The sequence below is a fragment of the Microchirus variegatus genome (genome assembly GCF_963457635.1).
Source record: "Microchirus variegatus genome assembly, chromosome: 4".
NCBI classification, from domain to species: domain Eukaryota; kingdom Metazoa; phylum Chordata; class Actinopteri; order Pleuronectiformes; family Soleidae; genus Microchirus; species Microchirus variegatus.
Genome location: NC_139805.1, coordinates 27,395,159 through 27,418,226, shown reverse-complemented (window position 1 = coordinate 27,418,226; position 23,068 = coordinate 27,395,159). Strand labels below are relative to the sequence as shown.

Here is a 23,068-nt window from a genome sequence, read left to right as displayed (position 1 = left end):
AATGGCGTCCGAGAGAGAAAGACTGTTGTTGTTGAAACAGTGTCCGTTTCTCACTTTTCTGTGTCACGGTACGCAGTTTTAAGATAATTTGAGGCGAGAAGTTGGCCATTTAGAGTCAAAACATGTGGTTTGTGTGTTAAGATATGACGTATTTATAGTTTGGCAGCGACGTTGTCGGCGGTGATCAGCTCCGCCTCTGTGGACGCTCTGTGCGCACTGTGAGCCGGCACAGAGCAGCTTCGCTCGACCTGTCCTGAGGACGAATCGCAGCTCTTGCCGTCTCCGTTGTCCCTTGACTGAGTGACGGACACTTAAAAAATATTTTGTGCAGTCAGAGACGACGCAGAGGCTCTGCGACAGACTCTGCGTCGACGCAGAGGGCTCTGCGCAGGAGTATAAATTGGGCTTTAGTAGCACTTCACCAGCGTGCCTCTCATCTAATGAAAGTGTCTGCTCTGCGTTTCACCTTTTGCGTCGCCTTAAGGACTTCTCCAACACATATCATGACGCATTAATTCATAATGATAAAGTGCACATCTCACTGATGAGATACGGGCTCGTGTCAGAGAGCGAAAAGTTCTACCAGCGATGTCTTATCAGAGACAGAGCCTCCTGATACGAAGTGATCGGTGGGGGAAAGGAGCACAGATAATGCCATGAATCATATATATAATCATAAGGAATCCTGTCACCCAAACTATAGACTCTCATCAATCTTATAGACAGTCAGCATTATAGAGGCTTAGGCTTCATACATATACAGTATGTTTGATTCAGTCAGGCCGTGCAGCCATATGGGAAATAAGGAACCAAATACTGTACGTAGGAGCCGCACAGTGGTGCATGTGGCTAACGCCTCACAGCATGAAGGTTTCCTCCCACAGTCCGGAAACTCAACAAAGTTGCCTGTTGGTGTAAATGTGAGAGTGAATGGTTGTTGCTGAACCCCACCTTTTCGGCCCCATGTCAGCTGGGATTGGCACCAGTAACCTCTGTGACCTTCATGTGGAGGATAAAGAGGGCAGATGATGGATGGATGGATGGATTACTGATGTTTCAGAATCACTTAAAATCAATATGATGCTGCTGTGTTGTTTAATTCACATTCTGTTATAGAGTTTGGATTAAATTTGACCAGCTTTTGGTTAAATTTTAGTCAATTTGATTCATTTTGTGCTGGGAATGAGACGTGTATCTCAGATCCGACTGTGCTACGATCGAATAACACATTTATCTCTGGAAATGAGTAAATAAAACAAACTGTATTTCTTTTGGGTGGAAGTGAAAATCTGATAAAAACAAGTCACTGAAAACTGTCACAGCTAATACAGTGGGTGAAGAAAACGCTGTGTGTATAAAAGGCAAAGTCTAAAGATGACGTTAAAATGAGAGACCGTTTTGGTGGAGCACAGTGACTAAAGTCTTAAATGTGTTGTTTCTTTCCTGGCTGTGCTAAGCCATGTGGGGATGAGTTCTGCCCAAACTGGAGAATAGAATAAACGCACTCAGATGAGACGCGGCATTTTTTTTTGTAGCTTGTAATTTTAAGTTTAACTATTTAACATTACTAAGAAAACTTATGGCAAAAAAAAAAAGACTTGAATTCTTCAATTCAAAACGATATTTACCTTGTTGCCACTCTTCACTGATGCTAATACTCTTTTAACTGTTATCCGTTAAATGTGTTATCTCTTAATCTTTGAACGTTGTCACCATTTATCTGCTCTTCTTCCCGCTGTTGAGTTAAACATCAAAAACACACGGATACAGATTTCAAAATAAACTTCCTGTTAAACCGCAAATAGCTGGCTGTCACGTCGACGATAGCTAAACACAGTTGCTAACTTGACATATTAACATATTATACATACAATTATATACTGTACTGAGAAACACGGATTCTATTGAAAAGTTACTAGTGCTGGGCGCGTTAACGGCGCGTTAACATTAACGCACAACGCATTTCCATGACGACTGACCGGAAAAAGATGCGTGTGATGTCATGTTTACGTGACTCCGGATTGTTAAAATGAGTCTCTAAAGTAACGCTAAACTTTAAAAACAGAGGCACACATATGCAGTACACAGGTACGCTGGTTATTTGTAGCTCTGCTCTTTTTATTTAAAGGGAATGTGTAGTATTTATGGGTTTATATGACCCAAAATCCACTTTTTTATACATATTATGTGCTCCTGCATTGTCTAGTCGCTGTATAATAGTTTTTGTTTCATTTTCGTAGTGTTTCAAAAAGTCATGTAAAATAACATGGTCGCGGGCTGCGGTTGGATAGCCACTGTTAGCAGCGAGATGCCATGTTTCTACCGGAGCCTGTAAGGACAAACGCGAGAGAATAAAACAAGCGTCTCTTTACTTATAGCGGAAGTCCCGCCTCCTCTCTCTCTTCGTCTGCTACGGCCGCAGTAGCTCGCCCTCTCCCTCGCCTCACGAACCTCATCTGCTGACACGGAGAAAGACAACGAGGACGACATTTGACCAGCTGCGGATACCGTAGCGCTCAGGGAAGGGAGGGGGTGAGCAGAGGAGCAGTTCTTTGTTGTAAATTTCAGCCTCTCCTCTAGATGGCACTATAAACTACTTACTTCACCTTTAATAAAAACACAGACCGCTCAAATTTGACTGTATGCGCGCTAACGTCGCTAAACGAGCTAATGCAGCTAACGGAGCTAACTGTTAAACGGTGCCTGGACTCTGGTGTCGTGGCACGTGAACATGACGTCACGCGCGTCTGTTATCTGGTCAGTTGTCATGGAAATGCGTCATGCGTTAACGTAGTGCCCAGCACTAATAGTTACACATACTGCAGTTTTAACGATAAGAAACCAGAAAAATAAATGTAACACCATTTGTTCCCGTTGTTTCACCCTCACCCAGAGTCATGTACTGCCCTTTTTTTTTGCCCCCTGCTTTGCAAACATCCCCTCAACTTCCATTGTGCTCTGGATTGTGGGACAATGGTGTTAATCAGCAGCACACTTGACAAATCGAGTGTTTTTGTGTGTGCACACAAATTATTTATTTTGCAGTATGAAAACGGGGGGTGTTTACTCAGAAATTATTAGCTTTGGTGTGTGTGTGTGTGTGTGTGTGTGTGTGTGTGTGTGTGTGTGTGTTGGGATAACAGAGGCAGGAACCTGGGACAGAAATCTTTTCATCCTTCTTCTGACGAAAAAATAATAAAAACAACAAAGGATTCATTTTCAAATGGGCTAATGCGGTGCAGTTGAAGACACGTGAAAGCTTCCCTTTTCTTCTTCGATCGCCTCAGTCAGTCAGTGAAGTCGATCTTAATCTCTGTGATTGACAGTTTGAGCCTCCGAGGCACAAAAACTAAGCATCACTGGGAAGCTTCATTAACGGAAATTACTGGACAGTGAAACAAGTCTAATCTGGGAAAGTGCAGACACGTACGTCACATTTAAATGTTCTGCATTTTTTTTCATGATGTGCTTTTTCGCACGTTTAATGGCCAAGTAACGCATAAACAGCGGAGGCGTCGACTGAATCACTTCTCATTTACGTCCATTGCTCTGTCAAATTCATCAAATCTTGTTTGTGCCTTAAACTCAACAGCTTCACAGCCTGTTTTACTCGTTACCAGCGTCCTTTCTGTTTGTTTGTTGCTGAGGTTTTTTTTGTGAGACAAAGTACAGCCAACAATGGCAGACGTCTTCAACACCACACATCAGACTCATCCATGGTCGAGCGTCACCGTGTTACAGTGACGCACATGTGTGAGTGCAGTGTGATGCCAGCTTATCCTCTTCCCCCGTCGATAGGTGACACAAAACACTTGACATCAAGGTTTCTGTCTTTGCAAAGAAAAAGAAACAAACACTTTTCAGTCAAACATGTTTCTACAGAACTGAATTAGGGCCACAAAAAAAGAATGAATTCTGAGATCAAAAGTCAAAATTCTGAGAGAATAGTCAGAATTTTAGATATATAAAAAAAAAAAAAATTGAGGAAAAAAGTCATAATTCTGAGATTAAATAAACAGTCATAATTCTGAGATTATAGTTGGAATTCTGAGATAAAAAGTCGGAATGCTGAGATTAAAGTCAGAATTCCAATTAAAAAAGTCATAATTCTGAGAAAGTCATAATTCTGAGATTAAAATCATAATTCCAAGAAAAAAGTCATAATTCTGAGACTCGTTATTCTGAGAGAAAAAGTTGGAATTCTGAGTTTAAGTGTATATTCTGAGATTAAAAAAAACTGTCTTAATTCTGAGAGAAAAGTCATAATTCCAATATTGTTGGAATTCCAAGTAAAAAAAGACATAATCCTGAGAAAGTCAGAATTCTGAGATTAAAGTCAGAATTCAAGGGGAAAAGCAGGAATTCTGAGATTAAAAAAACAATCAGAATTCAGCATGAATTCTCAGAATTCTGTCAAACATGATTTTTTTTTTCCATGTGGCCCTAATACTTTTCCGTATGTTTCATTTTCATGTTTCTCTTTTTCAAATCTCTACTAACATCTTGGATGCCCTTCCTCACCCCCACAGTCAGGCTGAGGAGATGGGTGAAGTCTGCCGTCTGCCAGGACGTTCTCTTCTCCTGGCTGTTAACCACCAGCCACACGGTCCATCACAGTGTTTTACCATACGAACGTCATGAAGTCAACCATATCAGAGGTGGGGAAAAAAAACATATAAGAATATAAATAAATGTTCTGCAGATGTCATTTCATGTTAAAATGTCATACCTACTCATGACATTTTAACAAATGTCAAGTGTTTATGATTTCAAATGTCCTTTATTAATTAATGTGTGCATGCATGCAAGGCCATGTGCACAAAGAAACACACACACACACACACACACACACGAAGAGAGAGCTTTATGCCACATACACAAACACACAGGCCATCTGGAAAACCTGACACAAGTCAAAAGGTTTGCTCCGGGCCATGGGCTCGCAGAAAAATCTCTTGGCAAATGGAAAAATAGTCAAATATTTGAGGTTGGAATATGAAACGCCACACTCCAGTATGTGCTGCCTCACATCACAGTCGACTACATCATCAAACGCTCGGTGCAGTGGGAGCAATTCATCGCAGTCGAGAAGTAATCAATGATTCGGTGTTGTGCTGTTAAGTGCGCGGGGAAAGGAAATGGCTGCGGTGACCCTCGTTGGAGTGGAACAGAGTGACATGAACATTTGAGGGCTGGCAGCGAATGTGCAGGTATGCGATGGCCATTTGCTCCAAAAAGAAAGAAAATAAGGAGCCATTTGGTTTGTGTGTTACACTTACACTTACACTTCCCCTATGACAACTTTTAAAAACATTTGTGTCCAGCTTTGTATCATCACACGGAAATTGCACCACTCTTTTTACTAATAATATCAGTCTTCTTCATCATAACATGACGTGACAGTATGCTCTCAAACTGAGCTTCCTTTCTACATCCTAATCTAATTTCACGACACCAGTGTGTGAAGTATACGTGAAGTAGAGGAAGGGGGAAAAGACACTGCAGTATTTTAACGTTGGAGATAATGGCTCTAGACCATTGGTTCTCAAAGTGCGGCCCGGGGGCCAGTGGCGGCCCGCAGAAACATTTCTGGCGGCCCCGCAATGAATTACAGTTGATAGTTTTAATCCAGGAGCTACTAAGCTTGTTAAATGTTAATTGGACATTACTGGATACAGACCAATAAGTGTAAACAAAAATACTGGGTATTTACCTGGTTTCTATATGGTGAATTTTAGTGTATTATTGGGTTATAAGCTGGTAATAAGCAGGTAGCTACAGCCTCCAATTACTAGCTATTTACCCAATAAATATATTGTAACAGAAATGTGTTACTTGGTATTAACCTGTAATTAGAAGGTAAGAACAATGGCCAAAATACTGGGTGATTACCTAGTAAATTATAAAGCGTTATTATTATTATATACAAATGGGATTTCTTTCTGTTTTTTTTTCCTTTGGTGGCCCTCAGTCCAATGTTGGGTTCCTAAATTGGCCCTCAGGTATCAAAACTTTGAGAACCCCTGCTCTAGACCTACGCTACTCAACCTGAGGGCCACTTATTGTCGCCAATAAATATTCTGACATTAATCTCAGAATTCTGTCTTTTTTCAGGGCCACATGTAAAAAAAATATAAAAAAACGAAGGAAAGAAAGAAAACAAAAACAGTCGAGATTAAAGTCAGAATTCTTTTCACATGTGGCCCTAATCCTCTTCTGTAAGTAGCAGTATAATGTTTGTTGGTTTTCTGGAGTTCTTGTCCTGTCCAAAGGTAATAGACTACATTTCTATGATTGGACTTTAAGGTAAAGAAACAATCAAAAACTGTATTTATGTTGATTAAAAAAAGATTTTCTCCCTAGTATTTGTAATAACTTGATAACCAGAAACAGCTCAAAGTAGAAGTTGACAATTTGCCTTAAAAAAGTATTGAAAGCGCTTCATCATGCAACGCTATCTTCAAATGCTAAAAACACTTTATTTTGTATTTGGCCTCATTGTATCTATTCTATTATTAGCAGGGACGGCTACATGTTGATGTGCCGCCGTTTCATTCAGTTTAGATAAAATGTCAGAGTGACTGACAAGTGATGTGCATAACTGTCACAAGAAAAAAAACACAGTGGCAATAAATTAGAATTACAATACAATAGAAATCTAATCCGAGGATCATGATACAAGTTGACAGTTGGGAGTTGTATAGAATCTTATTATCATATTTAGGGCTCGAAAACGATGATATTATCCATAGTTTTATTGTAGCATCTTGTTATAAATGACACAATTGTGTCCTTTATTTGTGTCGCATGACTTCTTTATTAGGTATTTTTTAGAAAACCGCACCTGGTAACTGCAAATGTTTCATTTTACTAGGCTTTATAATTCATCGTTTTTGTCTTCACGCTGTAACTCAGTGGTCTATTGTGTCCGATGCTGCTCATGTACCGTGTTTAGCGGTTTCCGTTGCCTACGCAGATATCAATAATTGCACCGTGTGTGTGTGTGATCAATGGAAAAGAATCTGAACTGTACTGGTAGCAAGGACACTGTTATTATGAGCTAATGCATTTATACTGTCTGCAACATTCTGTGGGGGGGGGCATTGTGTCATTGCTGGATTTATTTTTTCAGATGTAATTGATTGTTGTAGTTCAGCTCTGTTCAATCAAGCAGGAAATATACTGCGGGCTTCAGAACTCTGTCTCAGACTGGAATCGAATCAGGGGCTGATGTGATGCTTTTGCAACAATGTTGTGTGAAATTACAAATTGACATGATTACAGTATTTTTTTGATTTTTCTTCTTCATTTTTTTCCCTCCCGTCTTAAATTGTTCTAAGCCCACAGGAGTTATCTCACACTGTGAGCTTTACATTTAAAAGCTCACAATCCAACCTGGCAGGAGGCACAGACCATTATGCTAAATGAAAGACAATAGTTTGTGTTTACAGAACTGTGCATTTCAAACAAAACATGCTTGGTGTTCATATGGAAAAAGAGTATTAGGGCCGATAATTAGGGCTGACTTTTTTTCTGGCCACAGTTTAAAAAAAAAAAAAAGAAAGAAAGAAAGAAAGAAAGAAAGAAAGAAAATAAAACAGCATGCATTCTGACATTAAAGTCTGATTTTAATCCCAGAATTCTAACTTTAATCCCAGATTTCAGACTTTTTTCTCAGAATTCTGACTTTAATCCCAGAGTTCTGGCTTCAATCCTAGATTTCTGAATTTAATCCCAGAATTCTGACGTTTTTCTCAGAATTCTGATTTTAATCCTAAACATTAATCTCACCTTTTTTCCTCAGAATTCTGTTTTTTTTTCTAAGAATTCTGGGATTAAATTCAGAATTCTGACTCTTATCCCAGAATTCTGACTCTAATCCCAGAGTTCTGGTTTTTTCTCAGAATTCTAACTTTAATCCCAGATTTCTGACTTTTTTCTCAGAATTCTGACTTTAATCCCAGAGTTCTGGCTTCAATCCTAGATTTCTGAATTTAATCCCAGAATTCTGACGTTTTTCTCAGAATTCTGACTTAAATCCTAAAGTTCAGATTTTTTTCTCGACAATAATTTCACTTTTTTTCCTCAGAATTCGGATTTTTTTTCTCAGAATTCTGGGATTCAATTCAGAATTCTGACTCTCATCCCAGAATTCTGACTCTAATCCCAGAGTTCTGAAGTTTTTTCTCAGAATTCTAACTTTAATCCCAGATTTCTGACTTTTTTCTCAGAATTCTGACTTTAATCCCAGAGTTCTGGCTTCAATCCTAGAATTCTGACTTTAATCCCAGAGTTCTGGCTTCAATCCTAGAGTTCTGACTTTTTAAATCAAGGGTAAAAAGGGTTAAAAAGCTTTATTTCTTTAATTCATTAACAGTTTCAACTTCCAGACAGGATGATTAATACATAATTCCAGTAAAAATGTAAACACTGTAGTGGTTGAAAATATGTTAATAATAAATTCACCAAAAATGAATTCATAACAATACTTTTTGACATTGTAAAGTGGTAAAAGTTATGGTAAGAATGTTAAAAAAACTATTTACCACTTATCAAACAAAGTGTCTGTCTGAATACCAACTAAAAAAGAAGGTTACCCGATAATTTGTTTCTTCTCCGTCCTTGTCTTTTTGTTTTGTACTTTTACTGAAAACAATGGAGATTCGGGGAAAAACATGCAAACGTAGTCTTTCATGCATTAAGAAGCTCTAAACTTGTTTGAAGAAAAAAAGCCATTGATATGCAAAATAATGCAGAGGAACCATGGAAATATTAATGCACATGTTCACTGTCGGAGGTCTGACTATGCGGAGTCGCGATTGATCTTGATTTATTTTGTTTACGAGCGTGTATTAACACAGACAGATGTGTTGTGTTGTGATGCGGTGATGGAAAAACGACATTCCGCTGTGGATGAAGAAGCATTTGTGAAAAAATAATATATTAATACAAGTAACATCGCTGATGGATGTGTTTTCTTGTATATGTTCCCTTGGGCTGATATGGATTTTTTTAAAAAAAGCTGTGTTTAAGCCTTTGTATTTAAACAATTGTATTTTTTGTTTTTATAATACGAATGTACGAAAGTTTCTGTAGACTTGAAAACTTGTGTAAATGTTGTTATTGAGAAGACATCGATAGGTGCAGATGTGTCGGATAATGTTAAACAAGCGCAGGGAGGTGAGTCACCTGATGAGGGCTTATCAGGGGAAAGTAATTATTCTGTCATTATTTTTTCGCTCTTCTGATGTGGAAATATAGGCATTAGTTGCCGAACATATCCTCCCGATGATTAAACTCCCCTGCCGAGGCATTATGATGATTTGCAGCGGCGCTGGCGTGCCAGCAAATTGATTAGGAATCTGCATTTTCACATGTGCAACAACTGTGCAACACCACCCGAGCTTAATTCACTTCAAATTCAAACGGCGGAGAGAAAGAGAACGAGAGAAACCCGGAGCATATATCTCCTCTTCCCTCCCCAGGAGCGAGACAAATTGATTGTATTATCCCTGACAGTTGGTAGTCATAATATAATGCAATAAAATGAAAATACAGGTATATAGGAGCAGCGGGGAGTTTAATGCACCATAGGAAGACCGTTGATTGTTATCATTTTTGAGAACAACATATACACAATGAGTGACACTGGCCCTCCCTCCCCACAGAAATGACCACTGAGAGGGGATGGAAAAATATAAATGAAACATTGTTAACAATACTGGAAAATTGTTTTGAATACAACAGCTTAATGGAGATGGTGACAGCAATTAGAGGACAATCCCAAAACTGACGATACGATACATTATGTTGAGATATGATACAATACGCAATGATGCGATACGTTACGTTGAGATATGATACAATACGCAATGATGCGATATGTTACGTTGAGATATGATACAATACGCAATGATGCGATACGTTACGTTGAGATACGATACAATACACAATGATGCGATATGTTACGTTGAGATATGATACAATACGCAATGATGCGATACGTTACGTTGAGATATGATACAATACGCAATGATGCGATATGTTACGTTGAGATATGATACAATACGCAATGATGCGATACGTTACGTTGAGATACGATACAATACACAATGATGCGATATGTTACGTTGAGATATGATACAATACGCAATGATGCGATACGTTACGTTGAGATACGATACAATACACAATGATGCGATATGTTACGTTGAGATATGATACAATACGCAATGATGCGATACGTTACGTTGAGATACGATACAATACACAATGATGCGATATGTTACGTTGAGATATGATACAATACGCAATGATGCGATACGTTACGTTGAGATACGATACAATACACAATGATGAGATATGTTATGTTGAGAAGTGATATATTGCGATGCGTTGTACTGCGATATGATACAATACAATACTCTACGTTGAGATATGATACGATAAAATACAATCCGTTACGATTGCGATACGTTACATCACGTTGGGATAAGATACAATACGTTACGTTGAGATACGATACAATGCAATACATTGCGATTTGATACGTTCCGATACGATACATTACGTTGCGCTACGCTGAGATGCGATACTATACGTTGAGATACAAAACAATCTGTGATGATACAAGACAATATGGTACGTCGAGATAGGATACGATACAATACATTACGGTATGAAAAATTGTGTTGAGATACGTTACAATACAAATACGATTGTATTATTTTATATTATATATAACTATATAGATCTATCTATATAGATATAGATATATATATTAGAGAGCATCAGCATCTAGGGACCAATTAAACGGTTAATTAATAGTGACCTATGAACAGGTCGCAGTATTGCCGTGTTGTCAGTCCCCCGAACAAGACACAACGGCAGGAATCTGTGTCGCTGTGATCGATAATCCGACATTGTTACCATCCTGAAAGACAAAAATATCACGTAGTAATACTGCATTACTACATTACACGCTCTGTTTTTTTCCTTCCAGCGGCTTGTTTTTCAGCTTTGGATCATAACTACAGGGAAAAAAATAGGTTGTTTGATTCACTGCTCTTCTCGCTCCATATGCTCGCAGTGTTTTCCGGCGACAGAAGTTACACACTGGAGCTGTAAGCGTTACCTTTGTTAACAAATCTATCTAAAATCATTTTTATGGCCGACCTGGAGACATTTGCGGATTTATTTGCAACGTTTCCTCGAGAGCGTCTGCGTTTGAATAATGACACAGGCTGAAATGTTTGGAGAGTAATGAGTAACCCCGGCTCTCCTCCTTCTCCCCCCCCCCCAGGACCCACAATCGCAGTCATACAGTGACTATATCACACCCTATTAACCAGAATGACCCAGAACCCAGGTGGTGGAGTACTTATTCAATTCATTGCGTCCAATGCAGTATGGTGTAAACTCGGCAAAAAAACTGTTATTAAAACACTTCCTTGGGACATAATTTAGCATCGGCTGGTGAGCACGGAGAAAGGCCAGTGTGCTTAGAATCCATTCTGTTGCTTGGAAGGGAAAAAAGAAAAAAAGAAAAATGCAGGTCTTTGGTAATTGCTACAACAACCTTTTAACCTCTTTAATTTACATACATCCTGAGGAGATCAAATGATTGTATTAAGTACAGCATCAGCAGTAAGGGTTTATGTACGTGTACCTGCTGTCAGCGCTTGTTGATGAGGACGGCTGCTGCGTAAAAAAAAAAACACATCGGCCCGTGGGAGTCGGCCGGACTCAGGCAGAATGCAGGAAGTGTCATGGATGAAATATGATTCGAATGTTTCTGCTGCTGAAATGGGGGAAATATCACATTAGAGAGCGTACAGTGGAAATGTCTGTATGTGTGCGTGCCCTAAAGATACGGAGGTTCATTACACAGCAGCTTTGATGTATCTCGGCGAATTTCAATGTTTATCGTTGCGCTCTCTCCCATCGATGTGTGGCGCGTGCCCGTGCATCACTATCACGCTGTTGGCACGCTTGTTGTTTCTTCCTCTGAACACAGCAGGCGAAATGGATAACTGTGGCCTCATTTGTCTGCTCCGGATGCTTTCCCGGTCAGCAGCAAAAAAAAAAACGGCAGGTGAAGTGTGTGGCTTTTCCTGTTAACTGCGTCTGCCATGTGTCTGTCTATTTGTGTGTTTCTTTGCATTCGTCAGTGAGTACTTGTGCTTTTGCCTTTGACCTTTGCACGTCGAAAGGAAACAACGATGTTTCGCACTGAAAAGAAAACTCTCTTGAGCGATTTACATTTTAACAACTCTACTAATCTGTAACCATGAGCAACACAAGGCTTCGAGAAATGCACATTTCTAGTTTTATGTACTTGCTATGAAAAATGCAAAAATCTATAGATCGTGTCTAGTACCATGAACCTTTAAAACTTTAAACTTTTATTATATTTTTTAAACGCTGAGAGTATCGCAGATGATGCGTTTGCGCAATCGATAGTTTGTGTTTGTGAGAGTTGGAAAAACGCCTGTATATCATTGGCCGTTTTTGGACATTGAGACAAAAACTCAAACAAGTGTTATTTTAAATATGTGTTATACACTCTTAGAAATAAAAGTGCTAAGTAGAACCATATAAGGTTCTTCGGCTTGTCCTCATAGGAGAACCCTTTTTGGTTCCAGGTTCCCCTTTGTGTCACCAAGAACCCTTTTAAAACCCTTTATTCAAGAAAGGGGTTTTAAAGGGTTCTCTGGATAAAAATGGTTCTTACTGGAACCATTAGTGTTACCAAGAACCCTTGAAAAAATCCAGCAACTGGTTCCAGGTAGAACCTCAGCCCTTGTAGAAGAACGCTTGGAACCTTTATTTCTAAGAATATACAATGCCCTTTTTTAATGGTTAAAATAAGCAAGGTGGACATTTTTAGGGTTAGGTGTTAAAGGGTTAAAGTTTTGGGTTTCTTATGTTTTTGAGGTTTATGTTGAGTCCAATACTTAATACATCATAAAGGGATAGTTTCATTTATGACCTAACTGGGAGCTCAACACTCAGTCTGACTGTTAACCGAAAGACAAAAAAAACCCAACTTTAGCCACTTAACAAGTGACTCACCTAATAAAATCTACACCTGCTTGAGTCTCCAATAAGAAAATGTTTACTGCTTTATCTCAGCTTTAGACGAGCTTCTCCAGATGGGAACGCCTCTTCCCCCAAAGTCCATTGACAAAATCAACGTGTTTTGGCTCAGGGCTGTGGGGGAGAAAGGATTTCAAACAACAAATAAAATAACACATTTGAACGTACTTATGAATAGAGCAGTGGATTTTCCAACTCCAATTTATGGTACCTGGTGTGTTTTGCAAACCATAAATAAATGCTGTCTTACAGTGATTAAAAAGCAACAAACATAGTCTTCTTTAAGGCTGTAAGAGCAAATATCTTCCAGTAAAAGAAAATACTGCATACGTCCCTTCCTGAGTCAGCATATATTTCTCTTGGATCCAATTAAAACAGTATCTGACTGATACAGTCAGTACAGTGCTGTTTGACAGTTATTTTCAAATGCATAGGTTTGCATTACATTTTGTCTGGGTTTCATTCATTCATTCAACCATTAATAACGTTGAAAATTAAAACCTATAATAGAAATGAACATTGTGTTTGTTTTTAGTGGAAAACATGTCTCAGAGAGGATACAGAAAATGTAAAAAATACCTGGCAAATGTATATTCAGTCTAATATGACCTTGTGCAGCTCTATATTATTGGTGTTTGTATTATTTTTTTGCTTCCTGTAGCAGGTTTGGTGGATGCTGCGATTTTTTGGGGGAAATTTTCTCTAAAAGGAGTGTTAGGCAGTGAATGTGAGGGGGAATGTGCAGTAATCATTCTCCTATCAGGGGGTGATCGAGCCACTGTGACCAGATTACACTGGGAGCCCAAGAGGCTCCATTTATAATTACTTTGCTGATTGGAAAAATAAGAGCCCTCCTAAAAAAAAAAAAAAAAAACCCTCTGTCGATCAAATATGCACAAAAAAAGGGAGTGATTTATGTGAGGTTGTATCCTAAAGCCCGCAGATGCAGAGAAACCTAAAGGTTGGCCAATTTACCGAGTTCACACGTGCGCGAAGTCAATCCTGCACATTCATAAACATGAGTTTCAGGTTCAGTGATGCCCTCAGCCAGTACATATGTGGAGAACGGTTCACGTGAATGTCATTGTACAAGTGTTTTTTTTTTTTTTTTTTAGCCTGTGTCCAATACAGTCTAAATGGAATCCAATAGAGAGTTTATTTTTGTTTGTCCTCACCGCCGTCGTCGTCGTCGCGCTTCGGTTTCATACTAATCCCCATCTGAGGACTTATTCTGATCGGCTTCTTCGGGGTAAGACTCCAAGTTGATTGCAAAGCTTGGCGGGAAGGGAAGAAAGCCTCTCGCTCTCCTGCTGGAGTGTCATTGATGCGTTCCATTAGCCGCCATGTGTCACATCCGTCAGCTGAGCCTTTTAGAGGAAGGCACCAAACAATGCAGTGCAAATAGGGGGTGCGGGGGGGACTGCAGGGCCAACCTGTGGGATGGCATTCTGGAAAGAAAAATAAGGACAAACAAGGCACTCTTGAGCTGTGTTTGTTATTCAAAGGGGATACAAGTTTGATCGCTGTGTGCGCCGTCCGCCGATGCATAAATCCACCAGCACACACAGCTCATTTGTCAAACCTGGAGCGATACCATAATAACAAGGTGAAGGCTGGATGACTCACTATATGTTTAAGCAGACACAACAGGTTATCATTTGTTAGCGCCGTGTCATTGCCTCTCTTCATTTATAATGACCGAGCATTCAAACTCAAATATGGAATAGATCATTTCAAATGTGGAGAAATCCGTTGACGACGTGGCTAAAAATAACTGCAGGAGGATGCTTTGCCCTTGAAGAGGAGAAAAAGAGGGTCCTCAGAGTCACAAGTGACAAGAAGAAGAAGAAGAAGAAGAAGAAGGAGCTGCCATCTTCAGATGTTGTTGTGAAAAGCCCTTGAATAAACCTGGCAAAATTCAAATTGTTTATTTATTTTTTATTTCCTGTCACCCGGGCCAATAAACAAGTCAAGAGGAGACAAAACTATAGGCTGTGATGGAAACAGAACTTTGATGACATGTAAATGAGCTAGTGTGGAGCACCGGGGAGATGTTTGGGGGGGGGGGGGTTGGTGGGCGGGTGAGTGGGGACCGCTCATGTTTTCATCCTCTGAGAAAGCTGCCACCGCTGCATTGCATCGTCTGGACGGTCGAGAAGGAAGGAAAATAAAGATGGGGAAACGGCTGCAATAGAGAAATTTAGACTTCATGGACATCCATAGAAATTATGAAGTGAAAATACAGTGGTCCCTCTTTACAGATCATGTGAAGCCGCGTGGTCATCGTGTTATTATCAATGAAGATACTTGCACTAGTATAGTCTTGCTATAAATGCACAATATACCACTGTAGGGTAAGCAGAAAGCAGAGTGGGATCATGGGAACTGTTGTCTTTTTTGCACCAGAATGTTTAGCAGGGACTGCCGGATGATGATCATAAAGAGGTGACCAAAATATAATAGTCCTTCACGTATATATTACTTTAGATTACAAAAGTAGATTACTTACATATTAATCCTGTAAATCCCTAAAACCCTCAAAATGGCAGTTTTAACCATAAAAAGGACCAGAAAATGTCCTGCGAATAAGTGCTTGAGCCCTTTTTTCTTTCAATATCTGGCAGTTATTTACAATTTACTGTTGTTCAAATAAAGAAACACACTCTAGTTGTACATGAACATCGCATTTTGCATGTTAAATTTGAAATGTTTACTTCATAAAATGTATTTACAATGAAACTTTGTTTGAGTCTTTGTCTCAATGTCCCAAAATGCACAGGCATTTGTCCAACTCTTTCCTCTCTTGGCGACAAAGACGCTGATTCAGAAACTGTTGAAATGTTTCCGATAGCATAAACCATCACGTATCACCTGTGGGTTAAATAATGTATGTATAAGTGCTATAATACACACAAAGCCAATATTCCAATATACAGTAACCACATATTTTATTAGAGCAATACAACACGACTTTTTCAAACTAAAATAACAATAATATATTTTTTTTTTTGTAACTTACTGATTTATAATAGGTCACACACATAGAGCCTCTCATATTCCCACTGTGCCGCTAAACCTCTGTTACAGCGCTCATCGCTAAGTTTTGGTGAGTGGGCAGAAAACTGCTGTGAGGAAATTTCTAACTTAATGAGAGGCAGTAACTGCAACTGCCGGCAGGTTCAAGAGTAATGCTGAACTGAGGTCAGTTTAAAAAAAGACAGATAAGTCATAAAAGTCTGCTTTCATTGTGGTGCGTTTGCTGCAGAAAGAAACACATCCTGCAGAATTTACCAATAGTTTAGCACACATGGGATAAACAGAGCAAATCATATTCACTTACCACTTTATTAGGTACAGGATCAATAGGTTGTGCAAAATGGTCGAGTAGCTGTTCTCTCTTTATTTTTGGTCTTGGTCTTCAGGGTTGTCAAACTGGCGGCCCGCGGGCCACACATGGCCCTCCAATCGATTCCATCACCTCGCCCACCACTGTGCATAGTGGGTGAGGTGATGGAATATATTTGCTGGCAATATTTTTATAATGGTAATAAGACATTTGTAGTTGTAATTCTGGCTTTATTAAATGTATTGCACTCAACATTAAATTACACATAATTAAGCTGTTTTAATTACAGCTATCATCATTATTTGTTAAAATTGTTATATATTTCTGTGTTTTTGTGCATCATAAAGAGGTTTTTATTGTGAAGGATACATTAAAACTACAATATTTACAACTGTTTTGATAATTGATGGTGATGATTGATGATTCTGAAGCTTTTTTCATGATTAAAACAGGATTTCTGATTGTTTCAGCTTCTTAAATGTGAATATTTCCTTTGTTTCTTTGCTCCACATAACAAAGTCAATCAAGACATTTGAGAACATGGTCATTTCCAGGTTTGACAAACACTGATCAATGCCTTTTTAAACATTTTCTGACACAGATTAATCGATTATGAACATAATTGTTAGTTGCAGCTCTAGTATACATTGTTTTATATCAAAACAAGGACTTTTACTTTGAAATTCTGTCTAATGTCATCATGAATATCTTATATTACCTGCCCACGACTGAACAGTTGTTTTTCCCCCACTTTTTTTCCCTCTAGATCGGCCTCCAGTGAATGAGAATCTGAACTCTTCAACATATCAAGACATTTTGGACCATGATATGCTTCCAACAGTTTGAAGGAAGTCCTTTTCTATTCCAACAAGGACTACAAAGACGTGGTTTGACTTTGAGTTGAGTTTGTTGAAGAACTTGAACCCAACCCCATCGACCACCTTTGGGATGAACTGGAACAGAGATTGTGAGCCGTAGGCCTCGTCTAACATCAGTGCTCGACTTCATAAATGTTCTACAGAATGAATTAATGGATACAACTTCCTACAGAAACACTTCTTAAAATTCACAAGCCTCTCTTTGTATCTCATTGTTCTTCTTCAAACCCACCCAAAAGTTTGGCGTGTAATTCCTCCCACAGTTTTGAGAAAAAACGTGCGCTTCGATTGTGTGAATTGTGTGCTATGACTTTTCCAAGTGTTTTGACTAACCATGGTGACAAAAATTGCAAAAAACTGTATGTGATAATGTACAGAACGTGAGATATGTGAGACCAGAGACTCATCCTGAACATGTCTGCCAAAGATAACCTCCCTACAGGAAGTGGAACGCCCCAAAACAGAAATTTGAATGTAACTTTGCCATATATTGACCGTTTAGGGACATGCCCTTGACCCAACAGGAAGTCGGCCATTTTAAACAGGAAGTGCCCACTAACTTTGCTGTACATTAACCGATCTGCACAAAACACGATATGTGAGACCAGGGACCTGAACAACAAAAGATGACATCCCAACAGGAAGTGGAACGCCTGAAACAAGGAAGTCAAGTCTAACATTGTCCCATCTGCACGAGTGTGTGACAAGAGAATTTCCCTGAACACGTATACGGACTTTGCCACGAAAAATCCGCAGCAAGAAGCAGGCACGATCGAAATTTCGCCCGGAGAATTTTCTAGTTAAAGTCCTGTAATGTATTCCAATACGTCATTACCGTCCCTGTTGGTGTAATTAATGTCAGGCATCCAAATACTTTTGTCCATATAATGTATTTACATTAACAAGCACTTAAAACAGCAGGTTTGCCTGTGAGGTGGACGATGGAATGGACGCTGAGACAGTAGAGGGGGTGCTGTCCCTAGACATAAAGAAATAATAATAATAAAACAAAAGTTCCCAACTTGATTTAGTTTGTTTGTCTCCAGAACTAATGGGTATTATAATTCATTTGTCACAGCTCACTGTGCCTGTGTGTGTGTGTGTGCGTGCGTCTTTTGGGGGAAGCGGGTAGGTGCAAACAGAGGTGGTTTGCATTCGGGACATGCAGTAAACTCTTCACCGACGCCGAATGACTCAGCTTTAAAGCTTGACAGTAACAAAAACAAAAAAAAAGAAAGCAGGAGACGTGCTCGCATAAAAAAGCACTGATCTAACAGCTGTTTACATACATGTATTATTGTGGACGACAACGCGCTGTTAACATCGTACCGATAATGATCACTTTTCAAGACCCCACCGCCCGCTTCTCGTTTGGACATTATGAACAATATATATGAAAACAAAACTTATACATTGTGAAGCAGCTGCAGCATAAAAAAAGAAAACAACTCAAAAATAACAACAGACCTCATGAAGGCAGTGTCATGCACCACCAAGTAAACACGTCGCAATATGCAGACGTGCATTTATCTATTTTTAATGAGTCGGTCTGGAGTGTCAGTGCAGTTTACAGCACTGAGCTCTTCATTCCTCTGTGCGACCTCCATTGTACGGCATGACTTTTCTGTATTGTAATGAACACAAATGGAAATGGTACTTTTTTTTTTTTCTTCCCCTCTCCATTTCTTGAGTCTCCACACAGAGACTAGAGGAGGGGAGCTTGCGCTGGGAGCCAGGATTTACAGCGCAATTTCACAAAGTCTTGTTCATTAATGGCCATTGATGAAATCTCAACAATTCCTTACACATACACTCAATTATTTCGAGGGGTGAAAGTGTTTGAACAGCACTGTGAGAAACTCCCCGAGGCAGAATAAATAAATCAGTAAGTAAAAACTGGCATCGGAAAACAATGATGAATTTATTAATGCCCACAGGTTCTTTTTTAGCGTGGGATGATTCTTTTTAGAAAGTGGCTTAGTTTCTCTAAATCAGAGCAGAAAGCAGAAATTAGGTGAAAATAACACTACCTGAAATCATTTTGTATTCTCCGGAGATTTATGCCACCATCAGGGGGGAAAAAAAGAAGTAGTTTCTGCTTACATGGCAGAAACAGAACAATCTCTATGCAAAACTTACCGTGATGGGTATTTTCTGATTGCATCATTAAATTGTTCTGCCTGCCACAGGCTAAAATATCCTCATCTAATTTCTCTCCAGTCTGAGAGACTTTACTAGCAGTGGGTTTGTGTTTGGCTGTAGCCCTCAGAATAATAGGCCTTCTTCTTCTCCCTGCTCAGTTCCTCCTGAACTAATTTTCTCTTCACACACTCAAGAAAGCCTTATCAGGGAGGGGAGTTGTAGTATCATAGGGTGGTGCGAAAAGTTTTAATGACAAAAGTGCCAGCAGCAAATTGTGACATGATTCACTGGAGTCTGTGTGAGCGACGCTTTTCAACAGATGAGACAATCATCGGGAAAAAAGAAAGAAAGAAAAGTCAGACTGTTTTGCACTAAGGAGGAAGAAATAAATGATGTTGGCAACTTATGAATAAAATCTGAAGCAACTTAAACGCATTGCTTTTGATGATTCCTGGGAGTTTTTGATAGAGTTTAAAGTGCATGTAAAGCAATGAATTTAAATATCACATCGGACTTAAGCTTCCACAGGGGAATGTGTTAGAGCCTTGTCAAATTTCAGTGATTAAAATTGTTGAAAAATTAGGTTTCAAATCATGTAAAATTCAGCAACATTCTCTGCACTGTTTGCCAGTGTTCACACGAAAAAAACATAAATGTAAACGCTCCCGGACCAAACCACTTCTTTAACAAACCCAACATTTCCATCATTGTGGTCACAGTTTAACGACACACTGTACACAAACACAGTGTTTTTTTTTTCAAAAAGCATTGTCAAATTTTGGAAGACATAGTATAGCATGACGTTTTGGTCAAATATTGGACAACATAGTATAGTATGACGTTTTAGTCAAATTTTGGACACATTTTTTTCTTCAAAAAAACTGCATAGTATAGTTGATATATAGTTGATGTTTTTGTCAAATTTGGGCCAAATTTTTTTTTTTAATGGTCAGATTTTGGATGACAGTGTAGTATGACATTGAGGTCAAATTTTGGACTAAAAAAAAAAAGAAAAAAAGGTCAGATTTTGGACGAAATAATGTAGTATGACATTGAGGTCGACGACATAGTATAGTATGACGTTTTGGTCACATTTTGGACTGAAAACATTTTTTTTTTAATTTTCCGCCTTTTGGACGACATAGTATAGTATGAAGGTTTTGTCAAAGTTTGGACACAAACATTTTTTCAAAAAAAATGGTCAGATTTTGGACGAAATAGTGCAGTATGACATTGCGGTCGAAGACATAGTATAGTATGACGTTTTGGTCACATTTTGGGCTAAAAAAAAATAACATTTTTTTTTCGATTTTGGACGACATAGTATAGTATGACGTTTTTGTCAAATTTTGGACCCAAATTTTTTTTCTTAAAAGTGGTAAGATTTTGGACAAAATAGTGTAGTATGACATTGAGGTCGACGACATAGTATAGTATTATGATTTGGTCACATTTTGAGGTAAAAAAATTATTTAAAAAAAATTGCTCGATTTTGGACGACATAGTATAGTATGACGTTTTTGTCAAATTTTGGAGCAAATTTTTTTTTTCAAAAAAATGGTCAGGTTTTGGACGAAATAGTGTAGTATGACATTGCGGTCGACGACATAGTATAGTATGATGTTTTGGTCACATTTTGGGCTAAAAAAAGAATTTCAATTTTTTTTCAGATTTTGGACGACATAGTATCTTATGACGTTTTTGTCAAATTTTGGACCGAATGTTTTTTTTCAAAAAAATGGCCAGATTTCAAATGACATAGTGTAGTACGAGATTAGAGTTGATGCATAGCGTGTATCACAATTTAGCTCAGTTGGTAGAGCACCTGTCCTACCCCATATGTTGAGGCAAAAGTCCTCACCATAGCTGACCTTATTTCAAATCCTGCACCAAGCAGCTGTTCCCTGCCCATTTGCTCTCTGTTTCCTGGCTCTCTCCATTATACTACCCATTAAAAAGGCAAAAAACGTCCCAAAAAATGTTGCCGAATTTTGGACGGCATGATGTTTTTGTCAAATTTTGGACCAACATTTTTTTTTCAAAAAAGTGGTCAGATTTTGGACGAAATAGTGCAGTATGACATTGAGGTCGACGACATAGTATAGTATGACGTTTTGGTCACATTTTGAGGTAAAAAAAGAATAAAACATTTTTTTCCGATTTTGGACGACATAGTATAGTATGACGTTTTTGTCAAATTTTGGACCAAAACTTTTTTTTCAAAAAAATGGTCAGGTTTTGGACGAAATAGTGTAGTATGACATTGCGGTCGACGACATAGTATAGTATGATGTGTTGGTCACATTTTGGGCTAAAAAAAGAATTTCAATTTTTTTTCAGATTTTGGACGACATAGTATAGTATGACGTTTTTGTCAAATTTTGGACCGAATGTTTTTTTTCAAAAAAATGGCCAGATTTCAAACGACATAGTGTAGTACGAGATTAGAGTTGAGGCATAGCGTGTATCACAATTTAGCTCAGTTGGTAGAGCACCTGTCCTACCCCATATGTTGAGGCAAAAGTCCTCACCATAGCTGACCTTATTTCAAATCCTGCACCAAGCAGCTGTTCCCTGCCCATTTGCTCTCTGTTTTCTGGCTCTCTCCATTATACTACCCATTAAAAAGGCAAAAAACGTCCCAAAAAATGTTGCCGAACTTTGGACGGCATGACGTTTTTGTCAAATTTTGGACCAACATTTTTTTTCAAAAAAGTGGTCAGATTTTGGACGAAATAATGTAGTATGACATTGAGGTCGACGACATAGTATAGTATGACGTTTTTGTCACATTTTGGGCTAAAAAAATAATTTTATTTTTTTTTCTGATTTTGGACGACATAGTATAGTATGACGTTTTTGTCAAATTTTGCACCAAAATTTTTTTTTCAAAAAGTGGTCGGATTTTGGAAGAAATAGTGTAGTATGACATTGCGGTCGACAACATAGTATAGTATGATGTGTTGGTCACATTTTGGGCTAAAAAAATAATTTAATTTTTTTTTCAGATTTTGGACGACATAGTATAGTATGACGTTTTGGTCAAATTTTGGATTTAATGTTTTTTTTCAAAAAAATGGCCAGATTTCAGACGACATAGTGTAGTATGACATTAGGGTTGACGACATAGCGTGTATCACAATTTAGCTCAGTTGGTAGAGCACTCATCCTACCCCATATGATGAGGCAAAAGTCCTCACCATAGCTGACCGAGGTTCAAATCCTGCACCAAGCAGCTGTTCCCCACCCGTTTGCTCTCTGTTTCCTGGCTCTCTCCATTATACTACCCATTCAAAAGGCAACAACGTCCCAAAAAATGTTGCCCAATTTTGGACGGCATAGTATAGTATGACGTTTTTTGTCAAATTTTGGACCAAAATTTTTTTTTCAAAAAAGTGGTCAGATTTTGGACGAAATAGTGTAGTATGACATTGAGGTCGACAACATAGTATTGTATGACGTTTTTGTCACATTTTGAGGTAAAAACATTTTTCAAAAAAATTGTCCGATTATGGACGACATAGTATAGTATGACGTTATTGTCACATTTTGGACCAACATTTTTTTTCAAAAAAGTGGTCAGGTTTTGGACGAAATAGTGTAG

The 23,068-nt window shown here is 38.6% G+C and overlaps 1 protein-coding gene across 1 annotated transcript in view; it reads left to right on the top strand.

The window, feature by feature from the left end:
* LOC310926171 (regulator of G-protein signaling 21-like) overlaps window positions 1–23,068 on the top strand; it is a gene marked incomplete at both ends in the record, with an annotated part of 161,261 nt that overhangs the window by 115,427 nt on the left and 22,766 nt on the right. The window lies entirely within an intron of this gene.